Here is a 16,908-nt window from a genome sequence, read left to right on the forward strand (position 1 = left end):
TTATGGAAGCTGGCAAGTCCAAAATCTTCAGTGTGGGCTGGCAGGCTCACAACCCAGGAGAGTTGATGGTGCAGATGAGGTCTGAAGGCTGCAGAAGAATTTCCTCCTGCTCAGAGAGGCCAGTCTTTTTGTTCTATTCAGGCCTTCAACTGATTGGATGAGGCCCACCCACATTACAGAAGACAATCTGCTGACTCAAAGTCTACTGATTTAAACATTAGTCTCCACACAATGGCGCCTGCCAGCACCACTTTCCTCACGGTAGAATCAGCTCCTAGGAGTGGCCGCTGCTGGTGTCTATGCCCCCAGGGTGAGCTGCAGCAGCTCCCCGCCCCCTTCCCTAGGAGACTGTCCAAGACCAGCAGCCGTGTGGCTGACAGGGTCTTGGTGCTCTGGCCTGGTGTCAGGCCTGAGCCTCTGAGGTAGGAGAGCCAAGTTCAGGACATTGGACCACAAGAGACCTCCCAGTCCCATGTAATATCAATTGGTGAGAGATCTCTATCTCAACGCTAAGACCCAGCTCCACCCAACGACCAGCAAGCTCCAGTGCTGGATGCCCCATGCCAAACAAATAGAAAGACAGGAACACAACCTCACCCATTAGCGGAGAGGCTGCCTAAAATCATACTAAGTTCACAGACACCCCAAAACATACCACTGGATGCAGCCCTGCCCACCAAAAAGACAAGATCCAGCTCCACCCACCAGAACACAGGCACCAGTCCCCTCCACCAGAAAGCCTACACAAGCCACTGAACCATCCTCACCCACTGGGGGCAGACACCAAAAACAATGGGAACTACAAACCTGAAGCCTGCAAAAAGGAGACCCCCAAACAGAGTAAGTTAAGCAAAATGAGAAGACACAGAAATATGCAGCAGATGAAGGAGCAAGGTAAAAACCCACCAGAGCAAACAAATGAGGAGGAAATAGGCAGTCTGCCTGAAAAAGAATTCAGAATAATGATGGTAAAGATGATCCAAAACCTTGGAAATAGAATGGAGAAAATACAAGAAACGTTTAACAAGGACCTAGAAGAACTAAAGAGCAAGCAAACAATGATGAAAACACAATAAATGAAATTTAAAATTCTCTAGAAGGAATCAATAGCAGAATAACTGAGGCAGAAAGACAGATAAGTGACCTGGAAGATAAAATAGTGGAAATAACTACCACAGAGCAGAATAAAGAAAAAAGAATGAAATGAATTGAGGGCAGTCTCAGAGACCTCTGGGACAACATTAAACACACCAACATTCAAATTATAGGGGCACCAGAAGAACAAGAGAAAAAGTGGTCTGAGAAAGTATTTGAAGGGATTATAATTGAGAATTTCCCTAACATGGGAAAGGAAATAATCAAGACCAGGAAGTGCAGAGAGTCCCATACAGGATAAATCAAAGGAGAAACACGCCAAGACACATATTAATCAAACTATCAAAAATTAAATCCAAAGAAAAAATATTAAAAGCAGCAAGGGAAAAGCAACAAATAACACACAAGGGAATCCCCATAAGGTTAACGGCTGATCTTTCAGCAGAAACTCTCCAAGCCAGAAGGGAGTGGCAGGACATATTTAAAGTGATGAAAGGGAAAAACCTACAACCAAGATTACTCTACCCAGCAAGGATCTCATTCAGATTTGACGGAGAAATTAAAATCTTTACAGACAAGCAAAAGTTAAGAGAATTCAGCACCACCAAACCAGCTTTACAACAAATGCTAAAGGAACTTTTCTAGGCAGGAAACACAAGAGAAGGAAAAGACCTACAATAACAAACCCAAAACAATTAAGAAAATGATAACAGGAACACACATATTGATAACTGCCTTAGATGTAAATCAATTAAATGCTCCAACCAAAAGACATAGACTGGCTGAATGGATACAAAAACAAGACCCATATATATGCTGTCTACAAGAGACCCACTTCAGACCTAGGGACACATATAGACCAAAAGTGAGAGGATGGAAAAAGATATTCCATGCAAATGGAAATCAAAAGAAAGCTGGAGTAGCAATTCTCATATCAGACAAAATACACTTTAAAGACTATTACAAGAGACAAAAAAGGACACTACATAATGACCAAGGGATCAATACAAGAAGAAGATATAACAATGGTAAATATGTATGTACCCAACATAGGAGCACCTCAATACATAAGGCAAATGCTAACAGCCATAAAACGGGAAATCGACAGTAACACAATAATAGTAGGGAACTTTAACACCCCACTTTCACCAATGGACAGATCATCCAAAATGAAAATAAATAAGGAAACACAAGCCTTAAATGATACATTAAACAAGATGGACTTAATTGATATTTATAGGACATTCCATATAAAAAAACAGACTGCACTTTCTTCTCAAGTGCTCATGGAACATTTTCCAGGATAGATCATATCTTGGGTCACAAATCAAGCCTTGGTAACTTTAAGAAAATTGAAATCATATCAAGTATCTTTTCTGACCACAACGCTATGAGACTAGATATCAATTACAGGAAAAATACTGTAAAAAATACAAACACAAGGAGGCTAAACAATACACTACTAAATAAACAAGAGATCACTGAAGAAATCGAAGAGGAAATTAAAAAAATAGAACAAATGACAATGAAAACATGATGACACAAAACCTATGGGATGCAGCAAAAGCAGTTTTAAGAGAGAAGTTCATAGCAATATAATCCTACCTCAGGAAACAAGAAACATCTCAAATAAACAACCTAACCCTACAGCTAAAGCAATTAGAGAAAAAAGAACAACAACAACAAAAAAAAACCAAAGTTAGCAGAAGGAAAGAAATCATAAATATCAGATCAGAAATAAATGAAAAAGAAATGAAGGAAACAATAGCAAAGATCAATAAAACTAAAAGCTGGTTCTTTGAGAAGGTAAACAAAATTGAAACCACTAGCCAGACTCATCAAGAAAAAAAGGGAGAAGACTCAAATCAACAGAATTAGAAATGAAGAAGGAGACGTAACAACTGACACTGCAAAAATACAAAGAATCACGAGAGATTACTACAAGCAACTATATGCCAATAAAATGGACAACCTGGAAGAAATGGGCAAATTCTTAGAAAAGCACAACCTTCCAAGACTGAACCAGGAAGAAACAGAAAATATGAACAGACCAATCACAAGCACTGAAATTGAAACTGTGATTAAAAATCTTCCAACAAACAAAAGCCCAGGAACAGATGGCTTCACAGGCGAACTCTATCAAACATTTAGAGAAGAGCTAACACCTATCCTTCTCAAACTCTTCCAAAATATTGCAGAGGGAGGAACACTCCCCAACTCATTCTACGAGGCCACCATCACCCTGATACCAAAACCAAAGATGTCACAAAAAAAGAAAACTACAGGCCAATATCACTGATGAACATAGATGCAAAAATCCTCAACAAAATACTAGCAAACAGTATCCAACAGCACATTTAAAGGATCATACAGCATGATCAAGTGGCATTTATCCCAGGAATGCAAGGGTTCTTCAATATACGCAAATCAATCAATGTGATACACCATATTAACAAACTGAAGGATAGAAAGCATATAATACTCTCAATAGATGCAGAAAAAGCTTTTGACAAAATTCAACACCCATTTATGATAAAAACTCTTCAGAAAGTAGGCACAGGGAACTTACCTCAACATAATAAAGGCCATATATGACAAACCCACAGCCAACATTGTTCTCAATGGTGAAAAACTGAAACCATTTCCTCTAAGATCAGGAACAAGAGGAAGATACCCACTCTCACCACTATAATTCAACATAGTTTTGGAAGTTTTAGCCACAGCACATCAGAGATGAAAAAGAAATAAAAGGAATCCAAATTGGAAAAGAAGAAGTAAAGCTGTCACTGTTTGCAGATGACATGACACTATACACAGAGAATCCTAAAGATGCTACCAGAAAACTACTAGAGCTAATCAATGAATCTGGTAAAGTAGCAGGATACAAAATTAATGCACAGAAATCTCTTGCATTCCTATACACTAATGATGAAAAATCTGAAAGAGAAATTAAGGAAACACTCCCATTTACCACTGCAACAAAAATAATAAAATACCTAGGAATAAACCTACCTAAGGAAACAAAAGACCTGTATGCAGAAAACTGTAAGACGCTGATGAAAGAAATCAAAGATGATACAAACAGATGGAGAGATATACCATGTTCTTGGATTGGAAGAATCAACACTGTGAAAATGACCCTACTACCCAAAGCAATCTACAGATTCAGTGCAATCCCTGTCAAACTACCAATGGCTTTTTTCACAGAACTAGAACAAAAAATTTCACAATTTGTATGGAAACACAAAAGACCCCAAATAGACAAAGCAATCTTGAGAAAGAAAAATGGAGCTGGAGGAATCAGGCTCCCTGACTTCAGACTATACTACAAAGCTACAGTAATCAAGACAGTATAGTACTGGCACAAAAACAGAAAAATAGATCAATGGATCAGGATAGAAAGCCCAGAGATAAACCCATGCACATATGGTCACCTACTCTTTGATAAAGGAGGCAAGAATATACAATGGAGAAAAGACAGCCTCTTCAATAAGTGGTTCTGGGAAATCTGGACAACTACATGTAAAAGAATGAAATTAGAACACTCCCTAACACCATACACAAAAATAAACTCAAAATGGATTATAAACCTAAATGTAAGGCCAGACACTATTAAACTCTTAGAGGAAAACATAGGCAGAATACTCTATGACATAAATCACAGCAAGATCTTTTTTGACCCACCTCCTAGAGAAATGGAAATAAAAACAAAAATAAACAAATGGGACCTAATGAAACAAAAGCTTTTGCACAGCAAAGGAAACCATAAGCAAGACAAAAAGACAAACCTCAGAATTGGAGAAAATATTTGCAAACGAAGCAACTGACAAAGGATTAATCTCCAAAATATACAAGCAGCTCATGCAGCTCAATATCAAAAAAACAAACAACCCAATCCAAAAATGGGCAGGAGAACTAAATAGACATTTCTCCAAAGAAGATATACAGATTGCCAATAAACACAAGAAAGGATGCTCTACATCACTCTTCATTAGAGAAATGCAAATCAAAACTACAATGAGGGGGCTTCCCTGGTGGCGCAGTGGTTGAGAATCTGCCTGCCAATGCAGGGGACACGGGTTCGAGCCCTCGTCTGGGAAGATCCCACATGCCACGGAGCAACTGGGCCCGTGAGCCACAATTACTGAGCCTGCGCGTCTGGAGCCTGTGCTCCGCAACAAGAGAGGCCAGAGAGGCCGCGATGGTGAGAGGCCCGCGCACCGCGATGAAGAGTGGTCCCCACTTGCCGCAACTAGAGAAAGCCCTCGCACAGAAACAAAGACTCAACACAGTCATAAATAAATAAATAAATAAATAAATAAAAGAACGTGAATTTCTAAAAAAAAAAAAAAAAAAAAAAACTACAATGAGGTAATACCTCACACCAGTCAGAATGGCCATCATCAAAATATCCACAAACAATAAATGCTGGAGAGGGTGTGGAGAAAAGGGAACCCTCTTGCATTGTTTGTGGGAATGTAAATTGATACAACCACTATAGAGAACAGTATGGAGGTTCCTTAAAAAACTAAAAATAGAACTACCATATGACCCAGCAATCCCACTACTGGGCATATACCCTGAGCAAATCATAATTCAAAAAGAGTCATGTACCACAACGTTCACTGCAGCACTATTTACAATAGCCAGGACATGGAAGCAACCTAAGTGTCCATCGACAGGTGAGTGGATAAAGATGTGGCACATATATACAATGGAATATTACTCAGCCATAAAAAGAAAAGAAATTGAGTTATTTATAGTGAGGTGGATGGACCTAGAGTCTGTCATACAGAGTGAAGTAAGTCAGAAAGAGAAAAACAAATACCGTATGCTAACACATATGTATGGAATCTAAAGAAAAAAAAAGGTTCTGATGAACCTAGGGGCAGGACAGGAATAAAGAGGCAGACATAGAGAATGGACTTGAGGACACGGGGATGGGGAAGGGTAAGCTGGGACGAAGTGAGAGAGTAGCATGGACATATATACACTACCAAATGTAGAATAGATAGCTAGTGGGAAGCAGCTGCATCACACAGGGAGATCAGCTCGGTACTTTGTGACCACCTAAATGGGTGGGATAAGGAGGGTGGGAGGGAGACGTAAGAGGGAGGGGATATGGAGATATATGTATACATATAGCTGATTCACTTTGTTATACAGCAGAAGCTAACACACCATTGTAAAGAAATTATACTCCAATAAAGATGTTAAATATATATATATCTATATATATATATATATTTGTTGAACAACAACAACAAAAAATATTAGTCTCATCCAAAAACACCCTCAAAGTTGATACATAACAATAATTATCACAGACATTATGGGATACTGAACTGCAACTCCTCCAGGGACTGCCTTGCCTTACAGTAAGCACGGAAGTGTTCTCCCTCCTTGTTCTCAACCCTTTTCTGCCTCCTGCCCCTCTGGTGTCCACAGCTGCGGTGCCATCGCCATCACCACTATCACCTTCCCAGATCCCCAGGAGCAGACAGCTGAGGTCTTGCCCCTGCCATCCCGCCACCAGGGACCCCCTAGGTATTTATACCTAATTAGGTAGCTTCTCATTGCGCTGAGGGTAAAGTCCAAACTCAGCATGTTTTTGAGGCACTTCATGATTTAGCTTCTATCTAAATATCTAGCAGTAGTATTAATACTAGTGTCACCAAATACCTCCCAAGATAAGCCAAGCTCTCGTGCCCTTAGGCCTTTGCACACAGTGTTCATTAGCACAGCGAGCGATGCTGCTCAACGTTTAACCACTGACAGGCATCAGTAGCATCGCCTGGGAGAGATGCAAATGTGTGCTCGGCCCTGGACCAACTGAATCAGAATCTCTGGGGTGCGGCCCAACAACCTGTGTTTTAACGGACTCTCCATTTGACTCTGATACACGCTAAAGTTAGAGAACCGCTAGGCTGGAGCACTCGCCTCCCTTTTCCTTCTGATCTGTGGTCAGTTACAACTGAGAAGTTCTTTTTGGTAAATATCAGCGGCCTCCAACTGTTACAAGCAGACAGGAAGACAGGCCTCCTCCCTCACCGCCTTGCTATCTGAGGTATGTTACACCGAGACAAGTCTGTGAGTTGGCCACCTGTATAAACATTCATCGGCGGGCAACACAAAACACAGCCCCACCTGTCCAGAAACCTCGGTGAGCTGCCTTCTGTCTTTTTAAGCCAATGGTTCCGAACTTTGGCTGTACATTAAAATCATCTGGGGATATTTTAAATGCCCAATGCCCGGGCTACCCACCAGACCAATTAAATGTGGACTGGAGGGAGAAAGGGTGAGATCCAAGAATTTTTTTTAAAGCTCCCCAGAGGATTCTAATGTGCAGACAGGGTTAAGAACAAATGTTTTGGGTCCTCCCACAAACACGTGGTTTGAAAAGTTTCAGTCCCAGGCAATTGCAACAACATTCAGACTTTCTGTCCCACCAGATAAACCCTTCCTGAGGAGGGGGTGGAGGTGGGAGGGGACATGCAGAACTGAGGGTTCCAGACCTAGAAGGCTTCCCTGAAGGTGTTGGGCTTTAGATCACTAGGTCCTGTTTAAACAAGGGGAGAGGGAGTGCCTCTTCCATCCTCCTACCAAACACAGATCTTGTACACATTCATTTCATTAACTTAAAAATTAACCCTAGGTAATTAATGCACTCGTTAGTGTAGTTTTTAGATGATGATATTTGAAGCCATTCTGGAAGTATATCATCTTTCCATTGCTGTTGAAGCCATTCCAGAAATATATGGCGTTTCAAATACTAATTCTCCATCTTTGGACATAAGATTTCTACTATGGGTACAACTTCAGCGTTAATTAACCACCCTGAGGTGTAGAGTAAAGCTAGTTTATGTGTGCATTACACTGTATTACAGTAGTTGTAGAGGCTATCATAAAGTCTCCTTTGAAATGTCACTTCCTCCAGAAAGACTTCCCTGACCTCACAGACCAGGATAAGTCTCTCTCCTCTGCTTGGGGTTCACACTGAGCTTCCCCTATCATGTCAACTACGGGAGAGTTGGTATCTGTTAACCTGTCTCTGTTCATGCCAAATTCTGAACACCCTGAGGACAGAAACAGTGTCTTTCAGACTTGTATCCCCAGAACCTAGCACAGTACTGGCACAACATAAGTGTTCAAATACTTGTTGAATGGAAATATCCAGGCACTATGCCAGATATAATTTTTTTTTAATCTCTCTGCAATTTACTTTGAAATGCATTTTTGAAAAGATGGATTCATAGGTGAATAGATGGACGGATACATGGACAGCTGTGTGATAAAACATTTTAGTAAAATGTTAACGACAATCTTGGTGGTGGATATGCTCTGTGAAAGTTTTCAACTTTTTGCTGTATGTTTGAAATTTTGCATAATAAAATATTGCGAGGGGGAACCCAATGAACCGTCATAGTCCTTCAGCATAGGTATTCTTGTCCCCACTGTTTACAGAAGGTGGAAACTAACAAAGTAAATTAGAAATCTGCTCAAGGTCACACAACGGGGGGCGCGGGGGCGGGGGGAACAAGCAAAAATCGCATTGTCTCTTCCAAACCACCTCCCCTTCCGCTCTGGGACAGACTCCCTTTCTGGCTGCCAAATAGAATGCGGATCCCAGGGCCAGACAGACCAGTACCGACCCATGAATTAAACAGAAATGTTTTGTTTCCAGGATTAGTAAGGCCACAACATGCTTGTTTCGGACCAAGGCAGAGAGTGTGGGTGGGGCTCCCTGTTTCCTTAGGGGCTAGAAGACTCCCTTCCCCGCCGCCCTTCCCGGAAGGGTCCTGACTGCTCAGTGGACAATTCCTTACCCGAAAGTTCTGCAGCCACAGCGCAGGCTTCACAAAGCCATTATGTGTGATCGCCCGACGCGACAAAGATGCATCAATTAAATGTGGCTTAAAGAGCAGAGCAGGGGATCAAGGGCTTGAAACACTACTGTGACTTCTCTCCCACAGCTTCGAAAATTTATGTCCATAATTGAAATACCAATATAATTACTCCTTTCAAACCCTTCCTTGATCACTCGTTTTCTAGCGACACGTGAAGATTCTAACCAGGTAGCTTTGCCAGGCGTTTGGTTTGTCTCAAGCTGGTGAGGACAGGAGACTCGCTTCCCTGGCACGTGGATTCTCTTTCACCTTCAGAGGCTGGAAATGAAATCCTGGCTCCGGGCCAAGTGCACCCAAACTTGCTGTCGTCCAACTCCACGCACACCCGAGCCAGCAGCAGCCTGCGAAACCGCAGATGGGCACGCGGGGGCGCACGAGAGACACAGCGAATCCCAGGAGCCTATGCAATCGGCGGTTGCGCCAGCTTGGAAAAATGTACATGTAGGGCTTGGCTGAAAGATACTGGGGTTGCTCAGTTGCAGGAGACTGAGTGGTCTGAGCTGAGTGGTTAGGTAAGAGGCAGATCTGATGCTTTCCCTCATTTCAGCTGCCTTAATAGAATTTGTCGGGATAAAAGTGAAGATATTACATGAGAGCTTTTGCTCCGAAAGACAGGGAAGACTCCTCCCGCAGGTTACGGCTTCCTCAGGCGACTGAGAAATATACGGGAGTGGTGGAGGCAGAGTCCTCATACCGTGCAGTGGTCCCATAGGGAAATCCACGCGTTAATTAAAACACTTGCTCGACTGGGGGCCGTGGATAAGAATTGGCCATTCAGCAATCCGAGCACCCACGGTGGTCTTAGACCCCCCAAGGGAGAAACCGAGACACGTAAGAGGGCTGAAATGACCCCAGGGCGATGCCTAGAGGGGTTAAGCTCACTAGCAGCACACTGGCCCACCACACAGTTTCACTAGTAAATTTTATCCCTGAAAAATTCAACTTTAAAATGGGGAATAGAGCCTCTCAGACACAGAAACAAGGGACGTCAGAAAACCAGCCTCTGACCAACACCTCAGTCAGGTTTATACTTGCAAATACCTACTTAATTGGGGAAATTATACTAAAGGAGATGGCAACCTAAAATGGCCAAATTGGGGTCTTCTGATATTCCAAAATTGCTATTTTTGTGCACACAGTTAGAAAAAGCCGACTGGAATGCTTACTTTAATTGGTACTAGGAGCTTCTAAACTAAAAAAAGGCTGCTAGCGCTCTCTGTCTCTCCCTCTGCTCCTCGCACGTACCCTCTTCTATCTGAACTGCCTGGCCCAGACGCTATCTCTTCTCTCCCAACTCTTCTGCTTCCAGCTGCTCCCCTTTCCCCAGCAAAGGAGGATAAAAAAATCAGAAGTGATTATAGTTCCCTTTAAGGAGAAACCTATTACAGGGAGAGATGAACCATCCTCGTTGTTTACGTACACACCTTGGACCCAAGCAGAACCTAGAGCCATGGCTAAGGAATTTCCCAATCCAAGTCAGGATCCATTGGGATGTATATTTCTGATGGACTTAACCATTGGAGATATAAGCTCAGTTTTCAGGTCTATGTCAATTAATACAGCTATTAGTTTCTGAAAGCAAAGCAAGGGAATGGATAAAGAAAGCAGAATAGAAACACCCCTTAGTGGATTTTGAATCATAGGCTCGCACTGAATGCAAGGAATTAGCTCAGAAATAACTCAAAGTTATCCCAGAGCTTTTCCCAAACAAACCGTACACTGGACAGAGATTCAACAGTACAAGCAAGATCGGATGAATAAATTCTGGACTGTTGTGAAAGGTTAGAAAAAATCTTTCCAGCAATATTCTGGCTTGACACCTGAGTCATTCTCTAATGATCAAAATGATCCTTTGCTTAACTCTGCCTTTTTAGAAGGCTTAGATGAGAATTTAGCTACTCTAGTCAAAAGACACAATCTAGGCTGCTCCACATTACATACAAACACCCTTGTTACACTGGCTGACCAACTTTTCAAGACCATAAAAAAAAAAAGAAGAAGAAAGAAAAGGGGCTATCTATGAAAATTATGAACCTTCAATTGTGCCAATTAACTACCCAATGCCAGTTGAAGTTTAACCGACCCCTGTTTAATTCCCAACCAGTAGAGAAAACTAGCTTGAAGGAGAAAATAAATAAATTAAATTAAATTTTAAAAAATTTCTTCAGAATTCTAACCCTGAGGGAATAAGTCCTACTAGGAGAACCTGATTTTCTCTCCCTGTGCCTTGAGACCAGAGCTCTCAAGATTACTTATCTTTTCTAGATCATCTCTAATTCCTGAGACTGGGGGGGGGGGGGGGAAGAATGGAAAAAATTAACTTATTCCAACAGTTATTTACAACTAGTGAGTTTTATATTGTGATATCTGATTCATGACAGTTTAGAAAATGAAGTTATGAGATCTTTCATTGTGCCTGTCTATATGTTTATGTGTGCATTATTTTTGTTTTTACCTTTGGGTGGTATTATCAGAATTAAATTGTGAGTTCTACTTAATTGGACTAAAGGAAATTGTTTATATAAATTCTCAAAAAAATGCAGGAGGTTAATGGCCGGAATTAGTTTCAGGTTCATGTGAACTGGGAAATATTCAGTATTAAATTAATACCTGGTATTAATGTTTAAGTTTGTTGATCTAATTAATATAGACATGTCTTTAGAGTCATCAACATTAAGTGTAATACTTTTATTGCACTTAGGTCTAATATAAGTTGAATAAAATCTTGTTATATCTGTAACAAATTTGTCAGCAAGGAAAGTAACTTGATGCGAAGAAACTTTTAAGGAAAGAAAATGTAAATGAGATAAGAGATTTTAGATAAACTCTGTTAAGAATAATTTTGTCTTAGGAATGTCTGTCTAAAATAGTCTCTCCAGATTTTGGTAACTTGAAATTCTAGAGTTGTGCTAAGTTAAGTGATGGAAGTTTGTTCAACAGTTAGGTCATTCCCAAATAAAATAAGATACTGAAACATTAATTACTGAACATTGGCTTCCTTTTACAGAGAAACAAAAGGTTTAGAACTATTAATAAATATGTTTGGTGCCACACTGAGGTATTTTCTATAAGAAAGCACATTTTTCAAGAAATTATTATTTGGATTTATGTTTACCAATCTAGAGAGTGCTGATATAGAGGACAGTTCATGGTTGCTTAAGGAAAGTAGGATGTGTGTTTTCAGTGAAGAACGCATGAGGAACGGAATTGCAGTTTATCAAGGGAAAAGGAAATAGGTCTGATTCACAGCTGTCTGTTTCTGGATGGAAAAAAAATAAAGTGATGGTACAGAAAGTCATGAAAGGCTTATGGAAAGTGGACCCCAAGAAAAGAGTTTTGTGCATGGTCAGGATTGACTAAGTTTAAAATTAATTGAGTAAATGAATTTTAAAAGTAAGCTGGTGCAAAACTTGAATTTGGCTTTTTCTCTCGAGAGGACAAGATTTCTTAAAATGTTGAACTGCCTTTGATAACAGATTTCAAGTTTCTTTACCTTTTAAGTGACGTGTTCTATATTTGCCTTTGAAATCTTTTACTGTTACTTTGACTAAGTGAATAACTATTGTTTCACAGTGACCTGTGATCCTATCTGACTGAATGTTCTAAACCCTTTTGATATTTTTTTTTTTGACCAAACTTCCTAAATCAAATTCTAATGAAGTCCTCTTGACCTCTAGCTAACTTTGGGATGCTTCAAGGGGCCCCTGAAACATCCCAAAGAGAGATATTAAACTAATTAGGTTCATTTGGTATGTTAAATTACATGGGAACTATTGCCAAATGAGTAATAAATCTTCTTAGGTTATATTATATGGTAAATGTTACTAATATAGATATCCTAGAAATTATATAGAGTTCCTAAAATTGGTAAAATGTTATCAGTCATAATTCTAGTTATTATCTTAAAGTGTTGTATGTCATAGCAGTAACCAAGTTTCTCCGTTAGTTGCACTGTAATCAGATTTTAAACGTGCTTTCTTAAGTCTTTTGTTATTATAGACAGTTGTGGTTTTATTCTGAGGCCTTTGCAAAAATGCTTCCTCTTCAAGAAGATTTATAGAAAGGACCTTTGGATAAATACAAGTTTCTGACTTTCAGACCATAATGCTGAACTGGGTAAGAAATCAAAGAATTCTAATGGGAAACCTGATGGCTTCATAAAACTGTTAACAAAAAGGATTAGTTACATAGGACTGAGTGAACTGCTGAATATGGTTATAATTTTTATGGTTTCTATCTGGAAAATTACTGGTTTAAATCTGTGTTTTCCAGGTATAAGGAAATCTTCCCCTCAAACTAATTATGACTTACAGTAATTTGGTAAATTATACCTTTGTAAGCGAATTGAAACATTTATCTTTTCTCTCTATCTGCTCCCTCCAGAGATTGGAAACTCTTTGGTTCCCAGCAGCTTTATCAGATAAATTAGGAAGGCTACCTCACTAACAGGTACAGAAATCTCAAGGTATTTTGGGAAGCTTGAAAAGGGAAGAATTCACCTAAATATGGGAGGAATTCACCTAGATAAATCTGTGATAAGCCCTTGTTGTGACTTTCCTAGCCCTGAGAGGTCTTTCAAAAGTTCAGTCTGGGACTCCTTATAAAAATTTCAGCAAAGCAAAAAAGTCTATGTGATCAATTATAGTCACATAAATCATCAGGCCAAGTTTTTGAGACCAGATTTATTTTGCAAACAAATTAGTCTTAATTTGGTTATATTTGGTAGAAATGAGGATAATTTTAGAGAGAAAAAGATGTTTCAATGAATGTTAAATCCCAGTTTTGTTAATGGAGGTCTGTATTTACTAAGGCTCGCTTCCTGGATAGTTCCTTACTGTTACATTATATTAATGTAAAGTTTAATTGAATTATTAAAAGGACACTGTAAGTTTGTTCCTGAAGCTTATCTCAGTAATCTATCTTTGGATGAAGATCAGATGCTCCATGATCTGCAACCAGGGGATTATGCATACTGGAAAAGACATAATTTAAAGGACTATCTATCTCCAACCTAGATGGAAGGACCCTTATCAGGTACTCTTAACTAGCTCAGGCACAGTGAAACCGAAGGGAATTGACTCTTGGATTAATTTCCACTCACAAAGGGCCCCTGCACTGGATTGGCCTATAAAGAGGACGGCTGACCTCAAAATCACTTTAAAACAACGCTCAAACAGAGGAAAAACTACACTCACACCAGGACGAGAAGAAGACGACATCAGAAGTAGACAGCTAGCCCAAGATCCTGGGCCTGAGTCATATGATCATTTATAATGTTTTCTTGACTTCCTGGACCTTTGCATATAAATCAAATGTTTTTCTATCATGGGCATAACCCTATGCTAGTTTTAAAAATCAATCCAATTCTTGGGTTTGTAACCAAGTACCTGTGTCTAGTACTTCTGGGTTACCTTGGTGAATTTCTTCCCTCCAAGGCTCTGATTGGTTGGCCCTTGGGAAATTTATTTTAAAAGAAAAAGTTTATAGTCCTGTTCAGGCCACTACTGATGTTACTAGATGGGATAATTTCACCTGGCCAATCAATAATACCTGCTCTGACCCTGGCCATAAATATGAATTTTCCTTGAAAGTTACTCAAGCTCAATCAGAGCAACAAGCAAATTTCAGCCAAGAAGTAAAACCTCCCACAGTTATGGGATAGATTTATGTGGTTAACACCAGGCTATGGTCATTTAATTTTAAAAGCTCCTCTATGTTGGGAACAATTGAATCATACTAAGGATGATCAGCCTAGTAACATTAGGAAATTAGGCTGAGTGCCTTATGAACAAAGCCTACATATTCTTTCCCTTAGAGACGGTGATTGGTATGGAACTGACTGCGTCAGAGGATCAGAGATTCACTGGGTTGTACCTAATGGAACTCAGTGGATTTGTGGTGCTAATTTATGGCCTTGGCTTACCCCAGGATGGATAGGAAAATGTACCCTGGGATTCCCTTGGAGTCAAGGTCATATACGTAACAATTTAGAGATGACCCCAGCCAATCTACCATTGGTACGAGTCCAATGGGTCAAGAGATCTGTATTATGCTGGTATGACCATTTAACAACAATTTTTTTGCCTTCTTCAAGAGGATTGGAGAATGTAATTGGCCATATTGAAGCCTTAACAAAATTCACTCAACAGCCTTTAAATGATAGTAACCAGGCTATTAGCTTACTGAATTCTGAGGTCTCCATGATGAGAAGAGCGGTGCTACAAGACTGCATGGCCCTCGACATCCTTACAGCATCTCAGGGAGGCACTTGTGCCATAATTCAAACTGAATGCTGTGTTTTCATACCTGATGGATCCTCTAATGTAACACGTTTAATGAAGCATATGAAAAATCAGATTTCTGCCTTAAGGGACCCACTCCCTAGTCTTGACGATCTCTTCTAAAACTGGTTTGGCGTAGGAAGCTCTTGGCTTAAATATTTACTTGTAACTCTATTAATGTTATTAGCTATGTTATTTGTATTTTGCCTGTTTTACAAGATTGTTGTTTCTTGCATTACCAATTGTGAGACTGAGCCACTGACAAAAATATATGGTTCTGTATGAGATCAATGATTGCAGTAGTGTAGCTCTAGATATGGGGAGATGCAACAAGAGGGAATTGTTTCCTGGATCATAACAGACTAGTAAATAAGAGAGGTGGTCCAGAGACCTTTGACTATTGTTTACAAGGTCTAGTCCAGTAATAGCACATTGAGTGGCCTATCAGCAAAATCTTCATTAGACCTAGGAATGAACCTTCCTAGCACCGTGGGACGAAATGGTCATGAAATGGCTCCCAAAGCATGGTCGAATTTATGACCATGAGAGGGCCCTATCAACTACAAATTGACACTTGCAATCTACCTCTACAAGGATTAAATCATGTGCTGCTGCAGCTGCTGACTTTCAACATCCCCCCTGAAGGGAGTTCAAGGTGGAGAGCTGACATGAGGCACTCTGTGCTCTGAGAAGAACTGGCAGAACAGGTCTTCAGATAGTCAGATATTTTCAGGAGCTGATTTCATGAGTCCAATTCTTGCATCTCCTCATGTTTGGAAAAGAACTAAAATCCTTCATGGTGACGTCTGCTCCTCATGACTAGCAGAAACCTTCACAAGACTAGCAGAAACCTTCTGCAAAAAATATGTGCTTGATTGCATGAACTCCCCCTTCACCAAAATCACATATACTGACCTTCCTCCCTACCTCTTTGAGCAGTGTCTCAGAGCTCTCTGAAATGCCGTCTCCTGGGCTGCAGCCCTCATTTTGCCCCCAATAAAACTTAACTCGCAATTCTCACATTGTGCTTTTTTTTTAAAATAAATTTATTTATTTAATTTTTTAATTTTTGGCTGTGTTGGGTCTTCATTGCGGTGTGTGGGCTTCTCACTGCAGTGGCTTCTCTTGTTGCAGAACACAGGCTCTAGGCGCATGGGCTTCAGTAATTGTGGCACGCGGGCTCAGCAGTTGTGGCCCGTGGGCTCCAGAGCACAGGCTCAGTAGTTGTGGCGCATGGGCCTAGCTGCTCCGCAGCATGTGGGATCTTCCCGGACCAGGGCTCGAACCCGTGTCCCCCGCATTGGCAGGCAGATTCTTAACCACTGTGCCACCAGGGAAGCCCCTGTGCATTTTTTTTAAGTTGACCACTTCTTCCGTTTGGTGTGGGGTTTAGCATCTGTAAAACAGCTCAGGAAATGTGCATCAAATACTGTTATCTAGGTACTTCAGAGAGGAACTAAAGCAGAGGACAAGCTGGGAGGGTTCTGTTCTGGAAGGCCGCACAGAGTCCAGCATGGTTACAGAGCCACGGAGAGAGAAAGAAGTGGACAAACACAGGGGCTTGGGAATGCTTAAATGTTGGGATTGAAGGAAGCAGAGAAATCAAGGTTGACGCCTGTGGTTAT

This window comes from Balaenoptera acutorostrata, chromosome 1, assembly GCF_949987535.1.
Source record: "Balaenoptera acutorostrata chromosome 1, mBalAcu1.1, whole genome shotgun sequence".
Classification (NCBI taxonomy): Eukaryota; Metazoa; Chordata; class Mammalia; order Artiodactyla; family Balaenopteridae; genus Balaenoptera; species Balaenoptera acutorostrata.